We start from the raw sequence: 27,884 nt of genomic DNA on the forward strand, positions 1-27,884 counted from the left end.
TACTGGATCACTTCTCATGCTGGGTTATAATCCACAAATTTAAGAGCCCTAGTACTTCCAGTTTACAGGCCATACCCATTTGCTATGGGAATCATCATGGAACTTTTAAAAGAAAAAATGTATTTATTGACAACGTATTTAATTAAAATAAAGAAAACAATATTAGGGTTACTTGCTTGTGGGCTACGCACCCAACATAGACAGATCAACCAGTTGGCCAAGTCTATTCACAGCCACATATTTGGTGCTAATAAGGAAATCTTGGCTATGCATGAAACACGGGTATGTAGAGGAAGGTTACATGTATAAAGAGGATCTAGAGACTCAAAGAGGGAGGACTGAAGGTCTTCCCAGCTTGATTTACTATCTGACCGAAAATAAATTATGTTAGCGCTCCCTTTATATTTGAGGCACCCATTATAAGCTGCCCAAATTCATATCCCCAAACCTGAACACATAAATTTCAATGCTCTGCTTAAGCATGTGTTTTTATGGGCAGTTGCATTAAATGATACTGTGGGTAGATGATTATGGGTCAGACTCTGCTCTGATTCTCCTTTAGTCCATATGCATCAGAAACTGGACAGAAGGATATGTCACTGTTAGGTTGGGTGGACCTTTCAAGTGGCTTTCAGTAACATCATCCACAAGGTGCTTCTGGAGAACCTGGATGCAATGGGATTCGAAGGCACTCTTTGACAGTGGGTCCAGTTCTTCCCAGAGGGGCAATTTCAGCAGGTGGTGCTGAAGAACCTCATTCGATGCCATGCCCATTGGCCTATGGATTCCCCCAGGATTTTTCCTTTCCTTGTGCTCCTTAACATGCAGGAAACTAATGAAGGATGTCCTACAACGTCCTAGCTCTTCCTGGCACCTAAATCCACACTATTCAGAGCCACCCCATTGAAAACCGAAGGACTAAAGAAGTGTGCCTCAGATTTTTGGCTTTTTTGAATGTACTATTTGAGGAACTTTTTTTCAGAAAATTTTAATTAAGATTGTATTCTAAACAAATCTGTTTTTAAAAAATAATTACTTTTGTTTTGTTCAGACACCTTAAAGGTGTTCTGTAATTTGTTAATGCAGTTCCATATTCTGCTAGCAACAACCAGCACAGCTGTAGTGCCATTATGCCTGAAGGAAACTACAGGCACATTTCAGCTCTCAGCGAATCTTCCTCACATGATCAGTTTCATCAGAACAGCAGTAAAAGAGCTGTCCAGATACCTCTCTCTTTGGACCGGTGTCATTTGCAAAAGCAGAGAGTTCAAAAACCTGGCCACCTCAACTTTCTGGACAAGATATTCTTCTGCTTAGTGATCCACTTCACTCACCACTTTATACCTCATTTATGGAGGTTATTGGCATTGGCTTCAAATGAGTTGTTGTACAATTAGCTACATTTTTCCCTTATAGAATCATATGTCAGCAGGAGAGGTGCCCAGAAAAAGAACAATAAATAGTACCTTTAAGCACTTAATAATTGTAACCTATCTAATCTTTCCACGATAGGCTTGAATCCAAAAATCATGAAGGACACCAAATAATGTCATTCATTCCACATTCTTCAGAGAGACAAAGAAATTGAAGAAACTTTAACAAAAAAAAACACCTTAAAGAGAGAAGGATTAAAAGCATAAATGAGCATTTGTATTGTCTTTACAAAGAAAGCGAGGGCAGGGGAAAAGGCAATATTTTATCAAATATTCAGACACCTGTTCTTTGGCATCATGTATGATGACAGGCATGGACAGGTACGTATCTATTTGTATAACTTGGAAAATTAGTTTTTGAGCTACAGTTTCCAGTGATCATGCCAGCTGGGAGTTTCTAGAGGAACTGTATTCCCTCACATGCTTTGTAGCTTAATAGCCTTAATATATGGATGTGATTCTATGTTGTGAGGGGGGGGGGGAATTCACTAATTTTGAGTGAATTACACAACATTTTGTAATTTGAGAGTCATCTTTCCAACTGAATGGGAAAGTCTTGCTCATTGACTTTGCTTAATTCTTTCATATTTTCCCTGCAGGTGTGGGATGACACTGAGAATTCACTCTTTCTGAATGTGAGAATGACCTGCTCACCTGACTGGTTCTTGGATCAATAGGATATATTTGAGGATAGCTCTTCACAGATGTCACTGGATTTGGGATTGATTGTCAGGAGTGTACAAAGATAGTTCTGGATATACGGGCAGATCTCTAAGTGATTTGCAGTAGATCTGCAGGTGTTTCTGACCCCCTCACTATTTAGCAGGAGGAATTACAAAATGTTTCCTTGCATTCATCATAAATAAAGACTCTGCAAGGGTCCCCTATTTTAATTCAGGACCCACTGTGGAGATTTAGATATGAGCATTATTTAGCTCAGATTGATTCAGTTATGATCTTGTCTAAAGAAGCATCATGACCTGCTACAGTAAAAATCATACACAGTAACGAGATTACTGTTCAAAGAAATGAACTAGAAAGGCAAAAGGAGGATTAAGTAAGGCTTTCAGATTTTAAAGAAACAAGATTTGGATACGAAGAGGCAAAATTTAAAAGTTGTTAATAAAAAGACACCAGCCTAGGATTTCTGAAAGACTATCTCCTCTTGTAAATGCCTTCACAGAATCCTCAAAAGGGGTCCCCCACATTCTAGCCTTACCACAACCATCATTGTCTCCTTGCAAAGAAGGACATTCTGAAGAAGAGACATTATACTATATGCAGAGCCTCTTTATGTGTTTGGGAACCTGATTTTATTGATCCACAGCCATGTAGACACACTCCATGTGATGCATAACCTTTGTTCTTCAGACACTCAACTCAACTCTCCTTCTGGAAACAGCAACATGCTTTCATGTTGATCCTCCCCCCCCCCCGCTGCCCCCCATGCCTTATTCATGGCTAGAAACTCCAAGTAATCAAGACAATCAACAACCACCAAAACACTATCTGTAGCTTTCAGGAATCTGCTACTTACAGCTGAAGAAAAACAAAAGAACTTTATGGTAGAATTGAATGTATGAATTCAAGGACATCACAATTCCTCTCTATGAGCACTATTGCTGGTGAAAGTGCTGGTGAAATTCTTGTCTGAGATAGCAAGCTACAGTGGTCAATGAGTCCACCTCCCTTCCCATCACATCACCCTGGTGTTTTCCTTATGTGGTGCTGTTTGTATTTTGGAGACATGTGTCTGGCTTTCTTTCAATGTTTGAATGGCCAGTTTGGTCTGAAGATATTTGGACTTATCTAGATACAATTCAGACCCAACACAGACCAATCCGAATCAGAATTTGATCAAGATCAATCCAAATTGACCTATTAGTTTGCACAACCTTACAGCCTACCACCTTAATCGTGTCTGAAGCAGGTCAGACTGATGTGGATTTTCTTCAGATTCAACTTAGACCACTTTGTTCCCCTTTGGTATTTCCCCCCTCCCCCCAAAAAAAACCCAAATTCAGTTCAGGACTCAGCTAAAACAGTTGTATAGTCTTATCCTAAATTAAAACTGTTGACACGAAAAAGGTTTGTGGTAAGCAAGAGTAGCTTTATGTGTAGAATGACTTCAAGAGACATTAGGTGTTGCTTAACAGAGCAAATGTCTGGGTCCATAACTCCGTAATCACAAGAATGATCTTGCACAGGCTTCAGCTGGTAGTCCTTGGGGTTCTAATACAGAAACAAAGGTATCCCTGCAAACCTGAAGCCTGCTCACCATCTACAAGTCCTAGACAAGCTTGTGCTTGCCATTGTTCATCATGGATTCCTCCAAATTTGTGTACCTTTGCCAAGCCTGAGTCACCATAGCCTTAAGCTTTCTGAGTAAGCTTTGGGAAATCTCTCTCTGTCTGACTCATTGTTCCCTGCTTTCTAAATGCAGCAAATGAGATCTAAGGAAATATTACTAGCCAGCCCAAGCCTTGGGGTTAGGAGGAAACAGAATCCTATATAAAATCGTAGATGTCCACTGGCACACTACATACAAACACCAAGGTGATACTGATTTTCCATAGTGAAGCCCAAGATGGGAACATGTTTCAAAAAATTATTTCAGAGTCAGTATGTAGGATTCTGGTAGTTGTAGCAAAGGGAGTAACTCCCCCACCCCTTGTCTCTGATGGAAGCAGGGTTGAGTGTTTCCTGCATTCCCTAATGCAAACTCGCAGCTATCTCTGGAATACATCCAGTCACTTGCTGGCTTTGTAGGTATGATAATTTCTCAATAAGAAACAAACACCGCGATTGCACCTGATCCTTCATGCATTGAACACAGAGTCCTTTGACATTTTTGCACAGGAATAACAGGCAATGTGGATGAATTAATGCAAACATGCCAGATGGTACCTGATTTCACAAGGACTCTGGTGAGGCAGCTTTTGGAACGGAATGCTTACAATACTGCCTGTGGGAAGTGTGGAGGATTTATATTGCTTTCAAAATGATACTCTTTCACCCCAATGGATGCTTGTGTGAGGAAACTATAGCCAAGAAGACTCAGCATGGCTGTTTGGTAAAGGAGAAGAAGCACCACAATCTAATCTGCATGGAAGTCAGATGTAAGCACAGGTTTTTTTCCCCTTTGAAAAAGAACATTTATGAGGTCTCTATTTTAAATGCAAATTTAGCTATACTTCTAAGCAATGAGCATTTAATGGCCATGCGATGGCCTGCCATGAAATTTATTGTATCTGAGCGGTATATGGCAGGATGGGAAGTTCTTATTCCCAGTGATGAGTTCATCACTGCTTGGTTCCACTGGATGAATAGATTCAGAAATCAAGGTCTTTTTGCCCTTGCAGGTAGGGCAACAGTTACCAGTAAGCTATTTCCAGTCTCCAAGCAAAGCAATGCAGCAAGTATGACCAAGACATTTCCGAAGTAATGGAGTACTATATCTTCCTATCCCATCCCTAGAAGAGCCATGCCAAACCCACCTCAGGTCTCTGAAGAGTTCTTTGCCACATAACAGTTGCATAACAGTAGAGATGGCCTTAACCCTTGGCCACAAATCAGAGGCTTCTGAAAATAAGATGGGAGAGACTGTTCAGCACGCTGGAGTGACAGTTCCTCTCCAGATTAGAATTATGTCCTTGCAGTTCGCTTGTGGGGTTTCTCAAGGCACAATATTGTTCCCTACTCTTTTAAAGCTATGGCCACCTCTACCGGGCAAATCACAATTAAACTGTCCTTACTTTCACTAGGCTTGCCTTAAGCCCAAATCATAGGAGCCTGAGGGTTTTGAAGTTTGAAACATAAAAACAAAATTTTTATTAAAGCATAACAACTGGTGAAACTACATAGATTTTAACTCGAGGGCACATTCGGTTTTATCACTATTCTGATATCTTTGTGTGCCATGATGTCTCCTTTCCTTTCTTTGAAAGCTTGGTTTCCTCTTCCTTTCTTTTCTTTTCTTTTTCCTAGTGGGGCAAGCCAAGAATAATTAATGTTGGCAGCTTTAAAAAAAATTGAAATTGTTGAAGATTTTTCATGCCTTGGTTCAATCATCAATCAAAACAGAGACTGTGGCCAAGAAATTAGAAGAAGATTGAGACTAAGAGGAGTAGCAATGAAGAAACTAGAACAGATCTTCAAGTGCAAGAAGTGTCACTGGAGACCAAGGTGAAGATCATCCGTACTGTGATATTCCCAATAACTAGGCACAGATGTGAAAGCTAGACAGTGAAGAAAGGTAACAGGAAAAAATGATTCATTGGAATGTGGTGTTGGAGGAGAGCTTTGCAGATACAATGGACCATTAAAAAGTCAAATAAGTAAATTCTATATCTACTCTCTCCAAAAGCAAAACTAGCAAAACTGAGGGTATCATACTTTGGGAACATTATAAGAAGGCAATCACTGCAATAGATTAAAATGCTTGGAAAAATTTAAGGGGACATGAAAAGAGGAAGAACAACTATTAGAGGGATCAAGCCCCACCCTTAATGGTTGTTGTGGCTTTTTCGGGCTCTTTGGCCATGTTCTGAAGGTTGTTCTTCCTAATGTTTTGCCAGTCTCTGTGGCTGCCATCTTCAGAGGACAGGAGTCAGAACTCTGTCTGTGCTCCACACCCTTGAGTTTGCAAGAGCTGGGCAGAGCTGTTGACAATTAGACTTTTTGGAAATCATAGGGACATTGTTAAACAACTTAGCAGCACATGATAAAAACCACAATCATGGCACCCACATTTACTAATTCCTGCTCCCCTTAAATAAGCTGTTTTCATAGCTCTAAATCACTAATTTTAGTCCTCATGTTCCTTAACAAGCAGACAATTTTCAGGACTTAAAATTTTTAATTTATGTAATTTATGTGGATGGCAGGGGAAGAAAGCATTTTACATATTAATGGCATAGCACTGGAAGAAAGCAAACTGTAGCTCTAAATATCAAGCCAGAGAATAAAATTTCCAATGAGTCAGGATTTATTTCACATTTAATTGGTGTATAGTAAATTATATGAGCTCAGGACACCCAATAAATGACTAAGTGATTAGTCTATTTTCTGCTACACCTCCCAATTTAATATGCACAATTTTAATTAATGAGATGTTTTCATGACTTTGTTCCAAGACATTAAGAAAGATAAATAAAACTAAGCCTTGTACCAATATCTGTGATACCCCACTTGGGTGCCACCCCGGGGCTCCATAGATCACGATAAATTGTTACTATCTGTTTATCTTTCTTCCAGCAAAGTGACACAGTTTGTAACCACACCATTGAGAATTAATACCTCAGCTAAGAGGTGTTATTTTTGTACACTAATGGCAATAATTATTACCCTTACTTTAATCCCATTTTTCTTATTTATTTATTTTCTAATTTTACCTCCCCTAAAGAAGCAATATTGTCCATGATGATGATGACGATGATTATGATGATGATATGTTTCAATTGCTATTCCATTGATTTTGTGCACACACCTCTCCCACCAATGAGGAAGACTTTTGGATCTGCTGCATCTCATTTGGAACTGACACACAAAGATGCTAACCAGTTTGTCAGCCATGTGACTGTAGGAAATACAAGTTACAACTATTGCTTGTGGAGTTACTATTCACAGTACATTTGCTCTGCTTGCCCACCCTTTTGTTCCCACCACCAGCACAACATGCTTTGAGTTGTAGATAGAAAATCATCCAGTCACAGACACAGTAGATCAATAGTATCCTATCATCTGAGATTTCAGAGTCAAAATCTGAGACTGGGCACAAACCCTTGTGATGTCATGAACACAAGACAGGAAAGGGCAGAAGAGGAAGTATTTTTCCAGACTTTAAGTCTGCCAGGACTACCACTGTGTGAGTCACAACAGCAACATTCCACTCCCTGCCTAGTTTCAAACAGCATGGTAGATCTAATGATGGTGTAAAGCTATGGGATACAGCAGAACTGGACACTCTATCAGAAGCATTTATGGGAACAACCAAGAGACTATGTAAAACAAAGCTGGGAACTAATATACTGTTGGGCCCAGAAGAAGACAGAGCGTAAGGCAAAGTTTATGATATATGTATATCTACTTAGTATATACTGGAAACCAAACTGGGGAGAGTAGAGGGGTTAATGAGGCTAGAGTCTCTGACTCCAAAGGGGGGGGGGTTAGTTTAAATTGAGAGGTTAGTTAGTTTTTTTTTCTTTTTCCTTTATACTTGGTCTGTTGCTTTTCTTTCTTTTTTCTTTTATTCTGTGAAAAAATAAAAAAAATTTAAAAAGTAAAAAAAACTCAGTGAGTAAGGACAGCAGAAGAGTAGGAGGTCAATGAGTGCATGCATATGGGTACGTTTTGCTTTCTGGCGCAATGTACATACAAACACTTTCACACTAAGCTGGTGACTTAAAGCAACTTCACACACAGAAGTCAGTCTTTTTCTCCAGTACTGCTTGGTTTCAGCTCTGTCTGCCTTCCTAGAGACTCTGCTCTTCTAAGTCAAGCTGGTCACATCAACAAAGTCTGTGCAAACCAGAACACTTGGTGCAATAGGCAGATATCTGCCAGACCAAGTCCTACCGGTGTGTAAAGAAAGCAATGTGGATGGAGGTTGGAAGCAAAATGCCAGTATCAGATTCCAGAGGAGTCCAAAAAGTACAGTCAAGTATTTCAAAAGTCATGCAGAACAAGGAGTCAGCACAAAAGGTTAGGATGCAAAGCACGATCTGGAACAAGAAGAGGCATATTCTCTAATAAAACCGAGGTCACAACCCAAAAATGTGCATCACTGAGCTGCTGGAACACACACCCCAGTACTAAGCTGTAAGAACTTGGCCAGCTGAGGAGGAATTCAGCTGCAGGATTTAACCAAGTAGTCTCCCTGGGAGGAAGAGCTTTCCTCTGAGGAGCCATCTACTCTTGATGAGGCCTTTTTCCTGAGGAGCCTTTCTCTGATGCCAAGCATTTCATCTGAGGGCTTCTAGTCTTTGTCCTGTGGTTTTCTCCTGGGTTGAGTGGTGGTCCAACCTCCTTTCTAGACTCAGGACAGAGGCTCCAGGGTCTGCAGGATCAAGCAATCTCTTTGCCTTGTAAAGTTCAGAGGATTTGGGCTCATTTTTTTCTGAATGACTCATCCAGCAGTGCCAGGGCACAGACCTGGAAAGGCATAGCAATTCCTTCAGGCTTAAGCTACCAGTCTGAAAACTGGCAACTCTAAGCAGAGTAAGTACTTGTATATTTTGCTCTCCGTGGCTAACATCAGCTCTGGGGGGCAGGGAGCATTTGCATGAACAAACTGGGGTGGGAAGAAAAATTAAGCCCCCTGCTCTGAGTCACGGTCTCGATCCCAATTAAGAGTTGTGGGAAGGGAGCTGCTTTCTGGACTAGAAAGAGAATCAGGAAGTCCAGTTGGTTCTTTCCTCCATAAATTGAGATTTGGTCCTCGTCTACTAACCTGAGGTACTGTGATAAGTGAAACAACTTTTATAGTGATATTTATTTGTTTATTTATTTATTATTTGAATTTATATCCCACACCATGTGACAACCAGGCCACTCTGGGTGGCTAAGAACAATATAAGGCAATATAAAAAACAAGATAAAAATTAATTAATACATAACAAATTGGGAAATTAAAACAGATGACAATAAAGGTGGTAAAAAGGGTGATGGAGAGGATGGCAAAAAGAATGGTAAAAAGGGAGGGCGAGATCCTAGTGTTCTGGGAAAGCCTGGTGGAAAAGCCAGCTCTTCAATGTTCTTTTGAACCCCTCCAGTGAGGGTGCCAGGCAGATCTCAATAGGCAGGTTCTTCCATAGGCAGGGGGCAGCCACCAAGAAGGCCCAGTTTCTTGTTCTTTCCCTCTGAACCTCCTTCAGGATCAAGGCCCTCAACCGCCCTGCCTGTGAAGAACAGGTATTGTGGACAGATCTGGCTGGGAGCAGGCATTCTGATAGGTACTGAGGTCCTAAACCGTTTATGGTTTTGAATGTTATCATCATAAGCTTGAAGTCGATGCGGAAATGAACCGGTAACCAATGAAAGGCAGCCAGAGTGGGGGAGATGTGCTAGAATTTCTCCACCCCAGGTATTAATCTGGCTGCCAAATTCTGGACCAGTTGAAGTCCCCACATCAGCCTCAAGGGTAGCCCCATAGAGAGAGCACTGCGGTAGTCTATTCTTGAGATTACGAGGGCATGAATCAGCTTCATGAGTGCCCCCGCGTCTAGATAGGGGAATCCTCTAAAGATGGAAATGGGCTGCCCAGACCACAGATACCACCTGGGTTTCCATGGTGAGATCTGGGTCCAGGCAGATGCCCAAGCTGCGTACCTCAGTCTTCATGGGAAGAGTCACTCCACCAAAGGAGAGGGAGTTTCCCAACCCACTGACGCCAGGGCGGCCCACACACAAGATTTCCATCATGTCCAGATTCAACCTCAGTCCATTTTCCCTCATCCACTTCTGAAGAGAAGGAAATACTGTAACAGCAATTTGAAACCATATATCTTGGAACAGCCCTTCTGTAAACCTACAACCAACCCAACACTGGGTGTGTGTTTGTAGGAATACATCCCATTGGATTCAATGCAACTTGCCTTCCAAGTAAATATGGATAATGTTATAGCTTCCTGGTAAATCCCATTATATTCAGTGGGACTCTTTCCCAAGTTATGCCCTTGGGAAGGAGTCCCACTGAGCAAAATAGGATTTTAGCCCTGGTCTGAAAAATTACCTTGGCAGGGCAAAGGACTTAGGGACAAAGCATAGGTTGAAAAAAAAAATCTTTATATACAAAACTGAGAGGAGCAGTAAATTTCCAACAGACCCACAGGATATCACACAGAGACTTTGCACCATAAGAAGGATGCAGACATCCACACACTTCATAATTCTGCTTGTAGGAGAGCGGCACGGGGAATGAGAAGCACTATTATGCTATTTTTCTCTTAGAAGAAAGGTTTCAAAAACAGGGAGCTTTCACAATTGAGACTGAAATATTCATGTTAGCATATAAAGTATAGGTGGGATGCATTTTATGTCTCATAAGAGGAAAATAAAGGCATCTCATGTTGGTGACTGGAGCTAATAGGAACTGATAAATTACTTTCCATCCGAAAAGGCAAGAAATCGCAAAAGTTTTAGATTTCCATTGTCAGAGAAGTTACTTCTGCAATTCTGCCAAGAGAAGTGAATTTAGCCAGTAGAGTGAGTGTACGTGTGTGTTTAAAAATCTTATCAGAGTGTAACAAAAATTGGAAAATCCACTATTTTATGACTGCAATGTATGAATGCACAAGCTCCACTCGGACTATTTAGAATATTCTAATTTATGAATGCCACCTGCATACGACAGCCACTGACTTGAAAAGTTCAGAACTCTTTGGATGTTGGGAGCCTGTTCTTCAAGGTTTCTGTGCTGCATTGCCTGGAGAAACCAAAGGAAGAATGCAGAGCGGATTATCGCTTGAGCTACACGGGGCTTGTTTCACACTCCCCCAAGCATGTCCCTTTTTCTTGAGGTGATGCGTGAGCACCTTCAGCAGCTAGTTAAAATAGTGCAGTGCATATGGAATCTGCTTACTGAGGTTTGACGTTACTTTCTGAACCATTGACATTAGTAAAAGATTAGATGGTTTTAAGCAGAATATAATAATTTGAAGAATGAATTTTTCAAACTGTTCAGAGAGAGAGAGAGAGAGAGAGAGAGAGAAAGAAAAAGGAAGGAAGGAAGGAAGGAAGGAAGGAAGGAAGGAAGGAAGGAAGGAAGGAAGGAAGGAAGGAAGGAAGGAAGGAAGGAAGGAAGGAAGGAAGGAAGGAAGGAAGGAAGGAAGGAAGAAAGAAAGAAAGAAAGAAAGAAAGAAAGAAAGAAAGAAAGAAAACTGTGTGCTGCAACAGTGGTTCCCATTTTACAGGTAGAGAAAAAAAGAACTTTATTGGAGAAATGTTTACATGCATTTCTTTATGTCCCACTGTCATAAGAATAAAAGAACAGCCTTGCTGGTCCAAACCAAAAATGTAATCGACATTTGTTGGTAATACATCTGAGTGGCAATGATCTGGCCAGATATTGTGGAAAGGCTTTGATCCTGGATGTGTTGCACGATCTGACATGGCTAAAGGCCACGTATCCGGCTATGCAGATTATATGGTCAACTATCGTCCCTTGGTTGGCATGGAGAGATGCCAGGAGCTTTTTCTCCACTAACACTGCCCACAGGAGTGTTAATTGGGAGGTCTGCAGAGTGGCCTGCAGCGGCCTTGGATCGGTGATTGGTCACCAGAGGATCTGTATGGATAGGCCTGAGTTTTTTCAGAACGATGGTGTTCATCTGTCCAATTTGGGTTTGGATGTCTTCTTGGATGTCTGCTTGCTGAGCTCAATTGGCTCGATAGCGGGCATGGGACTTAGCTTGGCTAGTCCGTATGCTGTGGTGGGTAGTGCGGATATAACAGGTTTGGTTGATGAGTCCCATTATAATCTCAGGTAAGATATAGCCCATCTGACCTCCCGGCACTGCAGATTGTGCGATTACAGTGCTTGGGGGAAAGATGCACTGGGGCCACACTTGGACCAACAGTCAACGAGGAGAAGCTGGCTTGAGGCCCGGGGATGGTCAAATTGGGGCTGGCCAGGTTATCACTGTCTTTAAGACTGCGAAAACCTGGGACCAGGGACCCATTCATTTGTTGAGACCTCTGTGCTTAAATCTGATTCCGCACTATGGCAGGACCCCTCTTTGCCAAAGGATGGCAATATTGATTGTGTTTAATAAAGTGTGGCCCGTGATTAACCCATACTTCTTGTCTCGCATCTTTATTCCAGGGTTGGGAGGACAATGATGAAATGGTTATCTATATGAGCCTGTTCCATGTCTATTCTGTCTACAAAACAGTGATTGAATTTATTCCCCGCCCCCGGTTGTCTGCTGTCAGACTGTCACCTACTCATGAGAATCTAGGCAGAAATCTTTCCTATTATCTGTTTCTGGAGCATTTTTGCTGCCTATAAGCAAATACTCTGCCTCTAAGCTACAACCCTCTTTGGTAGCGGCCTACCACCATATACACCACGATATTTGCAATATGCATTTACATTTCTTCAACACACATCAGTAAGCTCAATCACTGTTCCTTCCTTTCCTAAGAAATAGAGCCATCATTGGAATTGGGCACAGAAGTATCAGTAAAAAAAGGTATGTGACATCTAAAGTATATGCAATGCTACACATTTGGCAATAAATGTCCTCCACAGGATGTCTTGCTCCATTTAGGGCAAATATCCTAGTGAGCTCCTACTGAGCAGAAAATCATGCCAGCGTAGTGACACAGAATCAAGTCTCTTACTCAAAGAACAATGTGTTGCTGTTATGCAAGTTGTGATTTGCTATGAAGAAAACCCACCTTTCACTTTCAGGACAGTAACACTCATCCAAGTAATGTGTTCACTTGTTGCTTTGTGATAGGATTTTCCACTCAGCAGACAATCAACTGGATGTTGGTCCATATCTTTATTTGCCTTCAGCTTAATTCACATGGCCGGGAATGCCTTCAGCTTAATTCATATGGCTGGCTGAAGTCCGTTAGTAAGCTACAACTAGAAAGGATGGGAGGGAGGGTATAGAAATATATGATTCATGTACTGTTTAATACTGTTAATATTGTAATTGTTGGTGGATGGCAATCTGAATTGTGTTTAAAAAGAGTCCACCGCTGTCCTGCATCCTCCTCCTATATATGCCCTTATACATCTCAGCTCACCTGAAATCTCTTTAGCCCATGAGCCGCCTGCAGTGTGAAACCCAATAGTGGCAATAGTTTCTTTCAAGAGATGATGATGTGAAGCAAAGAAGTACTTTGAGGATGTAATTTTCAAAGTTGCAAGGAGGGGAAAATTTAAGCACCCCCTTCGTCTTGTAACTTCTCTCTTTTTACACTGCCTCTGTCTCTCTCCTTCCCCTCCCCCTTTTTTTCTTACTTGAATGTAAAATTTTATTCCGTCCTGATAGGCAGTACTCAGGTGCAAAGAAGAGGTAGAGTTGAATCCTGTCCTGGTACTCCGCTAGGTATTCCGTACACACCAAACTTTCAAAATCTTTGTAGGCTTCTACCCTTTTTTTAAAGCAAACATCACCTGAAAGTACTTGATATAATGGGCTCTCGAGTAATTAGCGTTTCACCACGACAAGGAAGAGGCTGTGGTTCTTTAGGTTGCTACTGTGGTGCTATGCTAAAGTATAGTGTGCCTCCTAATTAATCAAGCCTTGCTAAGATCACTTATACACCAAAAGTGGTTTTTTTAGAAGCCTAAATACCTAGGAAGGAAAACCCCTGAAAATGTATATATACGAAGCACAGGAGAGGAGACAAAAGAGTTTCCTCTTGTCAGATACAAAATAAACATAGCCTGTTGGGACACTGGAAACAAATGCTGGACTATGATAGCAAGCATGATAGCCATCTAATTGTGTATGGCAGGAATGCTGTTGCAGAAATTGTTTCTCTAGCCAGCCACCAGACACCATTTTATTTTCTGGCCCATGTAGCAGCTCAGTCTGTGGTGTCTCCAAGGGCAATTAGTCCTGAAACCAGCAACACAATTTATCTTACTCCAGGGACATTCATCCATGTTCTGTTTTACACAGCATTTTCTTTCTTTCAGTCTCTTTCTCTTTTTGGCAGGCTACTGAGGGAGAAGGAGCACTGTATGTTTGGGATCTGTAAATGGCCTTCTTTCTTAAAGCAGAGGACCTGCTTTGGATCAGAGGTTGTTTGAGACAGAGAACATCTTCAAACAAGACAAGTGTCTCTCTCTTGTCTTGGAAGGGGTGTTGAGGGGTTGGGTATGTCTCATGTTTGTGGAGTCCATTCTTCTCTGTGTGTCAGCCACCAATGCAGAGCCTGGAAAAATTACTCCTTTGGACTGCAGCTCTCAAAATCCATCTCTCAGTGAAGCCACTGGCCATGCTGCCTGGAGGGTTATGGGAGCAGGAGCCCTCTAAAAATAATTCTTCCAAGCTCTAGCTAGGTGTAATGATTGGAGAACTTCCTCTACTTCTCCTCAGATTTAGGATCTTTAAATCTGAGCAGAATTTGTATCAGAGCCCCTTATTTTGGGGCTCTGACACAAATCTCAGTTCTTTCAAACCTCATTCCAAGACAATTTCCTAGGAGTGTAGGAAGTTGTAGTATATCAGTCAAAGTACAAGTACATTCACCTAGCCCGATATTGTCTACCCTGGTGAGCAGCAGCAGCTTTCCAGGGTCTTTTTATTGAAACTCAGGTTATTCCCATTCCCTTTTCCTTGAGATTGAAAATCACAAAGACTGGACTCAAAACTTGCTGCATGCTTGCTCTATAGAAGCCGGGCCTTCTCAGTGGTGGCTCCTCGCCTTTCGAACAACCTTCCTCTGGGAATTCGCGAGGCCCCAATGCTGGGTACTTTCAAATGCCAACTGAAAACATGGATGTACATCCAGGCCTTCCCTCCTGTCAACTACTGATTGCTTTGCTTTGCTATTTATTATTTATTTATTCCTGCACTATTTGTTATTGTTGTATGCTAATGTTTTTATGTTTTTTAATTGTTTTTTATATTCTGTAAGCCGTCCGGAGTGGTAGAATATACCAGATGGGCAGGATATAAATCGAACAAGAAAAATAAATAAATAAAATAAATGTTCCCTCACTCTATAGAAGTCATGTTCCCTCACTTCTCAACCAATGCCACATATATCACTGAGGAGGGACACAGAAGTAGCCTAGCACAGAACTGGAACTTTTACAGGGATCTCATAACCATTACTAAGAATTCACTCTCCCTCGATTCCCATGTCCTCCTATAGGCACAATGTGCCACCACCTCCTACAAGACCACTTGCAATGGATTATATTTCTCTAAACTTTGGGGTTTTTAGTATAACTTTGGATACTAGATTTTTCTATTTTCCCCCTACTCAAGTGATCAGTGTAATAATATAACACCTGTGGTGATAGCTTTCTCAGAAACAAAGTGGGTGGTGTTTTTTTTTGTTGTTGTTGTTGTTGTTTTTTGCTTCTGTCACAGTAGGAGTCAGGTTATTTGACACCAATGGGTGGGATATATCCCAGAAGGTGGAGAACTGACCCTAGAGAAGATGTCATCACACTCTCAGTATCAGTGGGAGCATGATAGGGCTCCACCATTCTTGTTCCGTTTGTTTGTTCGTTCATTCGTTCGTTCATTCATTTTTCAAACTTATACCACGCCCATCTAGTGGGCAAGCCATTACTTTGGGTGCCTTCCATGAAAGTAATATAAATATACAAATAAAACTGAAAAAGTAAGCATACACTCTAAAAACCCCTAGTCTAACAAGCTTCTTCTTTAGTACCCATGGTGGGGCATAAATGGCATGCACATAAATGCTGTATAAATACTTGTATAGTAATGCATTAAATAATAATGCTACATAAATTCTTCCTCCCCTTGTAGGAATCCTGGTATCTAAACTCCCTCCCCCACCACTTCTTTTCTCTCCCTGGACCTGCTCTGTGCTTTTACCCTTGCCATGCCTCTAGCAAAAGCAATGAAAAGCAAAGGACAAGTGGGTGTTCTTTTCCCTCCCTGCATTGCCTGGCACACAGCAGCAGCAGCAGCTGACATGAGTCTGCAGCTCTGGAAAAATGTTTCCCAGCAGCCCTTCCTGTGAAATAGTAACATGCCAGACCTTAGGGAAAGGATGGAGGAAAGCAAGGTCCTCTCCTTTTCTCTTCTGTCAGACAGCAAAAAAAAAAAGTCCTGGGGGGAGGGATTTAGACATTTGTGGGTCAATTGATAGTATCAGACAGAAGGCTATCTTTTTCATTGATTTTTTTAAAGAATTCTAAATCATGTTTGTCATTACTTGTAGCATAGCATAAGAAGACAAGCATTATAACACTCAGTGCTGGCCCTGTCATTAAGGAGTGTGAGGCAACTGCCTTAGGCAGCAAATTTTGTGGGGCAGCAGTGGCCAAATCCTAGATGTTCCACCTAAGACACCTGGCCATACAAACCTGCACTCCTTAAACTAGACTTTCATACTCGGGCTTTACTTCATGCCACCACTGAAGTAAATTGTGACTGCCAGTCCAGTCAATATCTGTATATGGCATAGAGAGGTGCCTCATCATGTTTTTTGCCCCAGATAGTGATAATCCTTGGGCTGATCCTGCAACCCACCTGGACTCATCTTCTGAGGCAAACTTAGGAAATGTTCAGAAACATTACATGGGCGATGTCTAGCCATTCAACTTTACTGTTCCCATCTAAGCTGGTAGTTCTTGCTATATCCTATGGGAGCAGATTTTTCTGTTAACTACACACCATGTGAAGAATACTCGTTTGCCAGGACAACATATGTTCCCTTTTATCATCTGGAAAGTGTAGGGCTTAAGGAAAAAGTCTGGCTTCCAAACAGACATCTTCTTTCAACAAGGAGTTAAAAAAAAAATGTTAGACGCCATAATGAACTGTGTTGAAATGGTTGCTTAGATCTGGATTCAGATTTCATCTCAGAAACAGGCTTTCTCATTGGTCTGAGGAAAAGCATCATCCCTTACTTCCAGCTTCTCTTTAGTACAGTGGGAATTGCCACTGACTATATTATTAGTGAAACTGGCTGAAATTAACAACCAAGATGACACTGGCTGATACATGTTCCCCAGCTACCGTGCTTCCAAATGAATGGGAAAACATTGCACTGAATCTTTCAATCACTTTTGCCCCTTGAATAAATGCAGGAAGCACTGTTCTCTCTGGTAACAAAATAGTAATATTGGAAGGAAAACTTGAGGTGCCCATGCTGATTCCACTTCCGAAACTGACTTACTTTTTTGGATACTTCAAAAAAATTTTTTTTCAAGGTACCTTTATATAAGAATAACTTTATGAAATCAGAAGCACACATTAAAATGTCAATGTTCTTTCATCCTCATGTTTCATCACCAGAGATATACATTTTGCAAACAGAATGGAGTTAATGGCTGTGCTGCTGGTACATAAGAGCATAATAGAATTCAGTTCTTATTTAACGATAGTGAAGAGTAACAGCACTCATATTCTGGTGTCAGGAAAGCAATCAACAAGCATGGACACACACACACACACACACACACACACACACACACACACACACACAAATGGAATAAAACCATCAAGGAAGAATATGCCACTTACCTGAATTACTGCACTTTAAACTCTTCTTCCTCTTTCTGGTTGTATAATGGAGGGAACAAATGTGTTTTGTTTTTTTTTTTGCATTGTACATTTTATAGCATGCATAAGGAATGAATAAATTGAGCAATAAGAACACATTTTAAGCACAGAAAATTAAATTTGAATATCATTTAGATAAAGCAAAAACCAAACTCAGTATTACCCAAAGAATATACCACACACACTCTGTTGAATCAGACCAAATGCTAGCCCAACATTCTGTCCAGTAATCTCCCATAAGTACTGCTGTGTGAAATCCTTCAGAAGGACATGAGAGCAATCATGCCTTCTTGACCATGCTGTTCAGCAATGGATGTAGAGAGGCATACTACCTCTGTTACTGGAGGGAGTATACAGCTATCTTGACTACTGGCCCATTCTTTAATTTATTCTGCCAATCCTCTTTTAAAGATAAGATGAAGCTCTAACAGGAAGGAAGGTAACATTTCAGCATATTATCCCTCTTAACCGGCACTGATTGGGGGTTTAATTTAAGGCTATCTTGACCTTTGCAGTAGAGCTGCATGCTAGCACTATGCAATGTTACATCACACTCATGGCATTATTTTCCCTCTTTTAACTGGTTCTTGTTGGTTGTTTATGCGGACTGAGTTGTATGTTTAAGCCAAAGCAATAATGGAGAAAACCAGGAGGGAGAACCTTAGTCACAGAGAGAAGCTGCTGCTTAAAATAGAATAGGCTGAACCTGCAGATTAACTTATATAGATAAAAGAATTCATTATTTCTTACTTAGTTAGAAGTCTTACAGGCTTTGATGAAATGATTTTTTTAAAAAATATATACATTTAAGGAAGAATTATGGGGTCTTAATGGTAAATTGAGAGCATGTGAAATGTATTCCATCAAATACCTCACTGATTCTAGGAGGACAATGTTCAATTCCTTCTCCTCAATACTGTCTCCTCAGTGTGGAAAAACGAGATGAAATTACCCTAAAGAGGTGCCCCCTTTTGTGGTGGCACTGGTGGATGAAAGGAGACACGCAAGAAAAACATAAAACAAAAGAGGCACCCCCATAAAAGAAGCCAAAACAAAATGGAAAGTAAAGTTTACGCCATGCACATTTCTAATTTCTTCTCAGTTTGAGCTTAAATGGGTATATGTAACATAGCTAAACTTCCATTTTATTGCCATATGTTTGAGATTTCTGGCACTGCCATATACTGTTGCCCACAATCCAACGCACAGGCACCAGTCAGTCTGCTTTTCAGCAGCACACTATCAGTACCATCAGCAACAAAGAGTTTTGCATTGCCTTAAAATCTTACATGTTTTATTAGCCATGCATTTTCCATTTATCTGTTGGAAAGGCAATCACAGATCAAATGCTTTGGGTAACTTGATGATCTGTGATTTCAGCTGTGCAGGTAGTCCTTCCACCAATCTCGATTGCAACTATTTCCCATTATGCTTATGTTCCTAGTTGCCATGGCCAGTTAATCACTTGGCAGGCAGTCCTTTGTGACAAACCTCTCCTTCCTTGCCTAGTTTAATCCTCAACTGACAGACATACTCAGCGCCTTAGCAGTTTGGTAGCACCTGCCACTGCTTGTGCTCTGCCGGCACAGACTTCAAGAGTGCAGGGTCACCACCGTGCCTTCATGAGATGGCAGATTAGAAACTTGTGGGATAACAGAGACCAAATAGTACAGATATAGCCTGATTATGTGCATTCTCTTACTTTACAGAGGGAATCACCCACAAGCCTCCAATTTTAAAAAAACCCCGCTGTTTAACTACTGGTCTTCAAGCTTGGAAATCCAGATGTTTTTGAGCTACAACCCTCAGTAGCCCCAGTCAGAACAGTAAACGGTCAAGGCTCAAGGAAACTATTGTCCAAAAATATCTAGATCTCCAAGCTTGGGAACCAATGCTCTACACAGAGTCAATAATTCTTTGATTCTATCACATAGATTTTAACACTACACTATAAAAGCTGTCACTGAAGATACAGAGCTAAGGAAATCCTCCTCAGCTCCTTAGACTTACACTCCTTCAGGTCATAGGCCAATTCATTTTCACCATGTGCTTGACAGCCAGACAATTGAAAACTGTTGGTTTCCGGTTTCCCATGAACAGTTTAGTGAGAGGAGTGGTTTTGGAAGTTAGCACTTGGAGCAAAGCTAGCCTCAGTTTCAAGATGATGCTAGGAAAATGTGCATGGCTAGTCTCCTAAATACAGCTGTCTTTGCAGAATAGTTTTGAATGTGAATGGTTGCTAAAACATCTATCAGATCTTCTGTACTCAGAATATATATGTACATGTACTTCATGCACTGCAAATTAAATTATCTGCAGTTTCACTTCAAGAAGAACTTTAATCAATAATTTTAAGATGTTCTCTTTTATTTTGCAACAGACAGGAATTTGCAGTCTAGCATTTATTATGCAAATAGTGACCAATTAAGAGTGTCCAGACTAAGCCAGGTTGTCACACGTGTTCTCTTGGTACAGAAGCTACACTGTGTTTGCAGAGATTCTAGAACCCTGTCTCTGGTTACTGTCTAATTCTACTGCTCCCTGTGCTAAGAATAATTTGAATCATTTCTTCTCCCTGTTTTGAACCTTAAATCCATTGTTTTAATATGCTATCGTATTTAATTATATTGTAATATTACAAGTTCTGGTATTCTCACCTGTATCTGCTTTTAATAGAAGGAATACAGCAAGTTGTAATATTTTTTCTCTGATTTTGTTATATCCCAACCTTTATCTAATTTCAGGAAACAAAGCAGCTCATAACATGCTTTAGAAACAGATGCAGTTAAAGAGATATTGGCGAAAATCGTCTGGCATAGCTCAACAAATAGCGTAACCTTTGGAAGCAAATTGCCCCAAGAAATCACTGTAGACAATATCAGCTGCACACAGAGTCATACAACTCAGGATGCAATTGATTATGTCTAATGATTGTTAAAATGGGGCAATTCACCTCCAAAAGTTCATGCTTCACTAGTGTGATTAGGTAAGAGAATTTTAGGCAATAAGTTACAATACAATTACAATACAATTAAATAAGTGTTCTTTAATAAGTTATCTTTAAAAAAGCACTGAATTAAAATCATTTTTAAAACCATTTCAGAGTACAACAAGAGAAAAATAACTTCTAAGAAAAGATGAGTTTGGATCAAATGATGTATTTCTCAAATACAGATGTGTATATTTACTCGCTGCTAAGTGTTTGAAGCCTGATTAATTTTATTATGACATAATAAAGAGAACCCACTTCATAAAACAAACAAAACAAACTTCAAATGTATGTTTTCTAAATACGCTTGCTAGTGTTTAAAAATGCCACAGCACTCTTTTGTTTGCTCCATCAAAGCTACAAGACAACAGATGAGCTACCTCAAGGGAAGGACCATACAAATGATTCTAGCTACGTCTTCCACCTAATTTCAAATACAGTTTTTTGTTGTTCTTAAAGTAAAATTCCAAAAGCACTGCTTAAATGAAATTATCCATGGGAGACTAAAGCCAGAAGTTTTCAATTGTGTAACTGTCTTGTGGAGCTGGTGGGTGCTATGAGAAATCAGTCACTGAACAGTTGTGCAGGAAAATATGGCTCGGAAGATGAGAATTTTTTTTGCCACAATATTTTCACCCTAGCTATTGAAGCAGTGTATTTGAGAGCCGTCTATGAAACCTGTGTTGTTGTGGCTCATGGGTGTTTTTTTTCCTAGCAGCAGGAAGAGGAGATTGCATATTTTATGACAAACACCCTTCTCAATGTTTGAGAGACACTGGATCTCATTAAACACAGATAACAATTGCATTATGAGATTTTATGAGAGTTTATGTACAGTTTATGCCAACCTAGCAGTTCAAAAGCATGTAAAAATTGTGAGTAGATAAATAAGTACCACTATGGTGGGAAAGCGCTCTGTGTCTAGTCGTGCTGGCCACGTAACAACGGAAACTGTCTAGGGACAAATGCTGGCTCTACGGCTTGGAAAAAGGGATGAGCACCGTCCCCTAGAGTCGGACACAAATGGACAAATTGTCAAGGGGAACCTTTACCTTTACCTTACAGTTTATGAGGTCATCTGCTGGGACAATTTTTCAGATATTAGACATTTCCTACTTCTATCCCAAGCCACCCATGGCTCCAGTATAATCCCTTTCATTGTCAGGAACCCACAGGACCTGCTGGGTGGTAGAAGGAAATCTTTAATAAACAAAATTACTGACACCGGGATGACTTTCCTGGTTTTGCTGATTTTCAGTAATTAAAGACTTCCTCCTCCCTTCCCTCATCCCTACAGTTTCCTGATGATGAAAAAGATTATATAGGAACCATGGGTACCTCTGAACAGAAGCAGGAAATCTTTAATTTCCCAAAAACTCTCCTGGCCAATGACTAATCAGTTTTACATGGTGAAACTTATGCAAACAGGATTTCAAGCCCATGATTCATTTTAAAGAATTCCTCATGCTACTTCAATGGAGTAATCATTTTCATTTACATATTAACAGTTTTAAAAAAAATCATTCTTCCAATTTTAAAGTTTGACCTTAAACTAGGCCCACAGTTAGATATGCCGGTGCACACAGCTCGTAAAATATAGTGGCAAAATGCATGACTGTGCACAAATATCTGAGCAGATTTTACACTGTGCACACTAACATATGCAAGACCAGACTCCTGTTTCCAGCAGTGTATGTAAAATGAGAAAATGAAAAGTAATTTGTTCCCCCTCCATCACCTCCCCTCCTCCTCCTCCTCCTCCTTCTCCTCCTCAAACAAGACCAAGCTGTCATGTACAGTAACTGGCAATCACAAAGCTAGCGTAGCGAATTAATTAGGATTGAGTGTGATCTGGACTTTAATTCAGGTATAATGTTTTAAGCACTGTGTCCAACATACTTTCGGCTCAAATGAACATGAAAATCCTAACTGATGGTGCAATATGAACGTTTTCTGTAAGCCAGAGCCTGGAGCTGATAGGTGTGGGGAGGACAGAATCTCCCTAGCCCAGAGAATGAATCTCAACACCATTTTTGTCACCCGTTCACATGCCCTGCTAATGATCTGTTATTTGCAATTACTGTTTGTGTGTCTGGAAAATGAGATGGTGAATGAGCAACTGCAAAATAGACATGGGAAATGCTGGTCGAGGGGATGTACTGAGCCTCCAGGTTCATCTTGTGGATATTGGATGTGCCCTGTCATTGGAGGAATGTCTAGAGGCTGCCAAAAAGGGCAGGAAATAGAATGTGAGTGCTTGCTAGTGACTCAGCAAAGGTAAGGCTTGCCTGCAACCTGCAAATTCTAGGAAGGAGAAGAGAAGAAAATGGATCTCTTGTATTTGGCGGGGGGGGGGCAACTATTATGCATCATGACACAAAACAGGGGCTGATTCACAAGCCCATTCTGCTTTTCCTGTTAGTCAAGATGGTACTTCCACATAGCCAATAGGCCATCTCAGGGCTAAATCAGACATAATGCATATGATCTATGGTTGATTTCCCTTTTGTTTCCTCTAAAGCATCTAGGAGGGGTCTCTTCAATGTTGATATGAAGAGAGGTGCTCTGGGAGAAGATACTTAATTTTTTATCAGAGTCATGCCCCTGTTTAAATTTATCTACCCCACTCTCCAGTATCATAAATCCTCTAACCAAAAACCAAACAGTAGCTTGAAAGGATTTTTGCAGCATATCAAAAAGAAAGAACAAAAAAAAAAATAAAATAAAAATAAAAAGAATAAAAGTTCCAAATGGTTACAAGATCTTTTTTTCAAAATGTAGGAGCAAATACAGAGACCAACTTACAAGTATTTAGGAAGAAAACACACCAGAAAATAATATACAGTAAGTTAATTTACCCTACCTATACTCATTTGAGCAGAGAGACAGCATATTTCCGGGACATGCATAGAGTGTATCCTCCCACCACAGCTTCATAAGATGGCCAACAGACTCAATTTCTCCTCCTGAGTCAAACTGAGTCCTTTCAAGACATTACTGAACAGCAGGGGAGCAAAGCATAGTTCTTCTCAAAGACATACTAGGCTAACTAACTAGTTTCCCTAATTCATTTTTATGCACGTAAATGGGTTATTACGCAATGATATCTTAAGTCCCTTTCATGTTCCATCAGGACAAAAGGTAGCTTCCTGACTTGCTGACATTCACACTATCACATCTGCATAACTCTATGGGAAGGAAGCAGGCTGACTTCAAGAGTATCCTTGCAGGGAAACTTCGATATGCCCTGTGACAAAGATAAGCAGTGCTCCTTGCTTGAGTACTTTCTTTGAAGTGTTCAATAACAGGAGATGAGCTGAAGGTGTGAACTGTCTGTGTCAATTAGGTCAGCTTGCTAGGTGCTCACAGAAGCATAGAAGAGTCCAGCAATTGAATTCTTCATATACTCCAAGTTCTCAATTTCATCACAACATTGTATCTTCAGTATATTGAAAAAACTTAAAATGTAAAGATAATGTATAAAACCAAGACATTTAAAATTGTAAATGCATTAAGAAACAGATACTGCTATGACCTATTGCCTAAACACGGATTAAAACAGAAATCACCAAGGCATGCCCCTGATACTGTAGGTTCTCCCTTGTATTACCTGCTGTGTCACCAATCTTGCAAACAGTGCAAGAAGGGGCATTCAACACAAAATTTTGCCAGAGCAGGCTGGGAATATGTTGAGGCCATTTCCTTTCCACTCCTTGGAACAGAGTTCCAATCATCAACTTAAAAATAGCACCTTTTATTTTATTAATAAAATGTTTTAGTGTGGTAATAAAGCAATGCAATATTTGCATAGACTGTGGAAGGCTTTCTCCAAGTTAGGACACCACCATAGAAAAGGAAAGGTCCTATCTTTAGAAAATGACAAGTGCACATCTACTGAGAAAGTTCTGTAGGAGAAGGCTTCCTGTGAAGATAATAATGGAACAGAGTACAAACGGATAGCCCTCTAGTTGGTGTTGGACTGCAACATCCATCAATCCTGCCAGCACAGTCAGTTATGAAGGAGGATGGGCATTGTAGTCCAACAACATTTAGAGGATGACACATTGCTCACCCACCCATTAGACCTGAATGCTTAGGGAGAAGAAGGCAAATAACTTATGAGGAACAATATTCTAAAGATTCACTCAGGGAATTATTCATGTAGGTGATTCAGAAGAAATAATTTTGTTTTTCTTAAAAAAAATTCTTGGCATTTGAACAAAATATGACTCAAGCCAGTTTCTGAATCTTTTATTCCTGTTTCCTGTTTCTTTTGAAAAGTAAAACTAGGACGGCTTGAGGCTTCTCCTTCTTCTAATTAAAATATATTACAGGAAAAAGAAGAACTGGCAAAGCCATCCCACAGCCATTCCTTAGCTGCCTGTCTAAAGGTCATTTTGTCACAGTGACTAGAAGGTCAAGTGACCCACCCCTCTCACCTTTTGGCTCTGCAATCCCCAGAATTCCCCAGGTGGTATAACCAGTGTCTGGGGGATTCTGGGCACTGACGTCCAAAAAAAAAAAAAACGAGTTACTTTTCCAGGCTCTGGTGATAAAACGGGCTGGAAAGTAAAAATGAAATAGATAAGAATTAATACAACAACCTTTAACAGTTCAGACATCAAGGGGTAAATCTAGTTAGATGAATCTATTACTGAATGGAAAGTTGACACTGTGCAAATTCGACTGATTCAGTTGGTCTACTCTAGTTGGTAATAGCAATGGGATTTAGGTCCAAGAGATTTTCATTTGCATAATAAGAGGGGTGCCTGTGAGGCAGCTACTGCAGCAGTATAATAGTAAAGATGGCTGATAGCTTAGATGGCTCAGACTGGAGAGACACGGATTGACACTCCACCTTGCTGCAAAGTTCACCTGGTAACTCTGGGCCATACGTTGTCTGTCAGCCTAACGTATCTCATGATGTATCTCACAAAACAGGCTGGGAGACAAAGAGCACACATGTGTGCATGCACACGCACACGCACATGCACACACACGCACATGCGCACGCACACACACACACACACACACACACCTCCCTCAATGACAGGAATCAGCAGAGGCTTCCATTCTGTCTTCCAGTCATTTTATCTTAGAAGTCTGGCAAAAAGGCAACAACTGCCATAGTGTACATAGGAAGCATGTATCATTTGTGTATCACACTCTCTGAAGACATTTGGGAGTAACCTCAAGCTGCTGTGGAAGGCAGCTGAGGGGACGTCAGACGCTTGGGACCTTCCTCTTAATGTGTAAAGAGAGAGGCAAACTTCCCAGTGCTCCAGGAGAAAACTTGGTTGTCACCGCTGTGCTACCAAGAATTCTTTGCAGAAGCAGTTCTCAAAACACAGAACCTTCTTGGCACATGTTTGGGAAAGTCCTCTTGCTTCCCTGATGAGATATCTGAAAAGTTGCAGAAATATTCAAACCGTGGAGCTTTGTTTTAAAGTGTGGAATAATGACCAATGGCCATGGTAGCTGGGAGGTTCTCAGACTTGTCATCAGTTAAAAAAAGAAAAAGAAGAAAGCAGCTTTTCCAAGAGAATACTTGGATCCGTATCAGTCTGGTGGTGATAAAGGGAGGCGGGCATCCGAGAGTGAAGTAGGGAGAAGTCTGCAATCCTTCCTCCTCCTTGGGGAACAGGATCTAGCAGGGCCTGAGAAGGGGTCATAACTCAGCTCCTCCCCTCTTCCTCCCCTTCTCTGCCACTTTCCTTATCCAAGCCAGCACATCCCTTGTGCCAGCAGATCCAGTTATACAAGGATGTCTGAGATCGACACAGGAGGCATCTGCTTGTTCCAAACACAAGCACATCTTTGACTTTGGATCGCATTGCCAGATAGTAAAATCAATGCAATGGGGCAGAGAAAGTACTATATAGTCAATTCTCATATTTCCATACTAAAAAATAACTTGCCTAGTGCTACAACCTACATGCATTTTCAAATATTGTTTTTCATTTACAGAGAACTTTGGGAAGGAAATAGAGTATGTTCTGCATAGTTGAACTGACTGACTGTAGTAAATGCAATACAATATCCTAAATTGATTCGGGAGGAGGCATGTAGGTAATGCAGAATTAGACTCTCAGCCCCAAAAAAGATTATTTTACAGTTATTTTACAGTTATTTTACAGTTATTGGTCTAACTGTTTTTTAAATTTTTTAATGCCGCCCAGAGTAGACCTTTGGTTGAGATGGGTGGGTTGGAGGTCTAATAAAATAAATAAAAATAAATAAATAGTTAATAGATTAAGCTTCTATTTCCAGAACTGTCTGTCATTTCTAAGCATTGAAGTCACTTAATTTAAAATTTTAAAAAACAAAAAACAAATAAAGCCCATAATACAGAATTAATAGAGTGCACAGTTGTAATGATACTCATCATAAAACATTTGTGCTGTCTTGAGTTCCAGCCCAATCCTATTCCTGTCATGCAATCTTTTCCGTTATGATCAATCAAAAAGCATTGTTTGACTTGAATCAATCACCACTTTGGAGGATGAATTGCCTTTGATTTGCCGAGTTTCACTAGTCAGGAATGAAAAGCTTCAAAGTAATGCAAATTTTTATCAAGGAAAAAAAAATCCAAAATGTATATAGTAGATTCCACCCAGAGGTACTTTCATTATTTCAGTGATGGATTTATATACTGGAGTGTATACTTTGTAGTCCAGGTGACCATATCTGCATATATTTGAGTAACATACATCCCTTCAGACCATGCTGCCTACATATTACAGTCTGGTTGCCCCTGAAGCATCCTTCAAATGCGCAGGCAGGCAGCCCAACCAGTCCAGACAAAGAGGATTAACTGCACCCCACATTTCATTACATTTAGACACGGAAAGATTTCCCTGTCCACTAGTTGGTGGACAAGACAGCAGCCACATTGCCGCCTTGGCCAGACCTCCTCAAACAGACCCCTTCTCAACCCAATAAGACAAGGGATCAGTCTCTGCTAGAGATGGGGATGAATATAAAAACGGATTGTCTTTTTCGACAAAAATAGCCAATTCGTTAAATATTCTTCCCTTCATATTTGTGGGTTCCAGAGACCTCAATGAATATGAAGGGACGGATATTTACCCATTTGTATTCATCCTTCGTATTGGTTTTTTTTTAAAAAAAATTCTGCCTGATTGGCGGCAGATAGGCAGCCACACACCCCCACAGCCAGCCACCCCAACAGCCTACCTCCACACACCCTTCCTCTCCCTACCTTAG

At 40.6% G+C, this 27,884-nt stretch overlaps 1 long non-coding RNA gene across 1 annotated transcript; it reads right to left on the bottom strand.

The window, feature by feature from the left end:
* Window positions 1-5,232: 5,232 nt before the first annotated feature.
* LOC144585905 (uncharacterized) lies at window positions 5,233-27,884 on the bottom strand. Its single transcript, XR_013540527.1, has 2 exons — window positions 12,834-27,884; window positions 5,233-5,416 (listed from the first exon to the last, which is right to left on the bottom strand). It is a non-coding gene; the product is annotated as an uncharacterized LOC144585905 (long non-coding RNA).

This window comes from Pogona vitticeps, chromosome 1 (assembly GCF_051106095.1).
Source record: "Pogona vitticeps strain Pit_001003342236 chromosome 1, PviZW2.1, whole genome shotgun sequence".
Classification (NCBI taxonomy): Eukaryota; Metazoa; Chordata; class Lepidosauria; order Squamata; family Agamidae; genus Pogona; species Pogona vitticeps.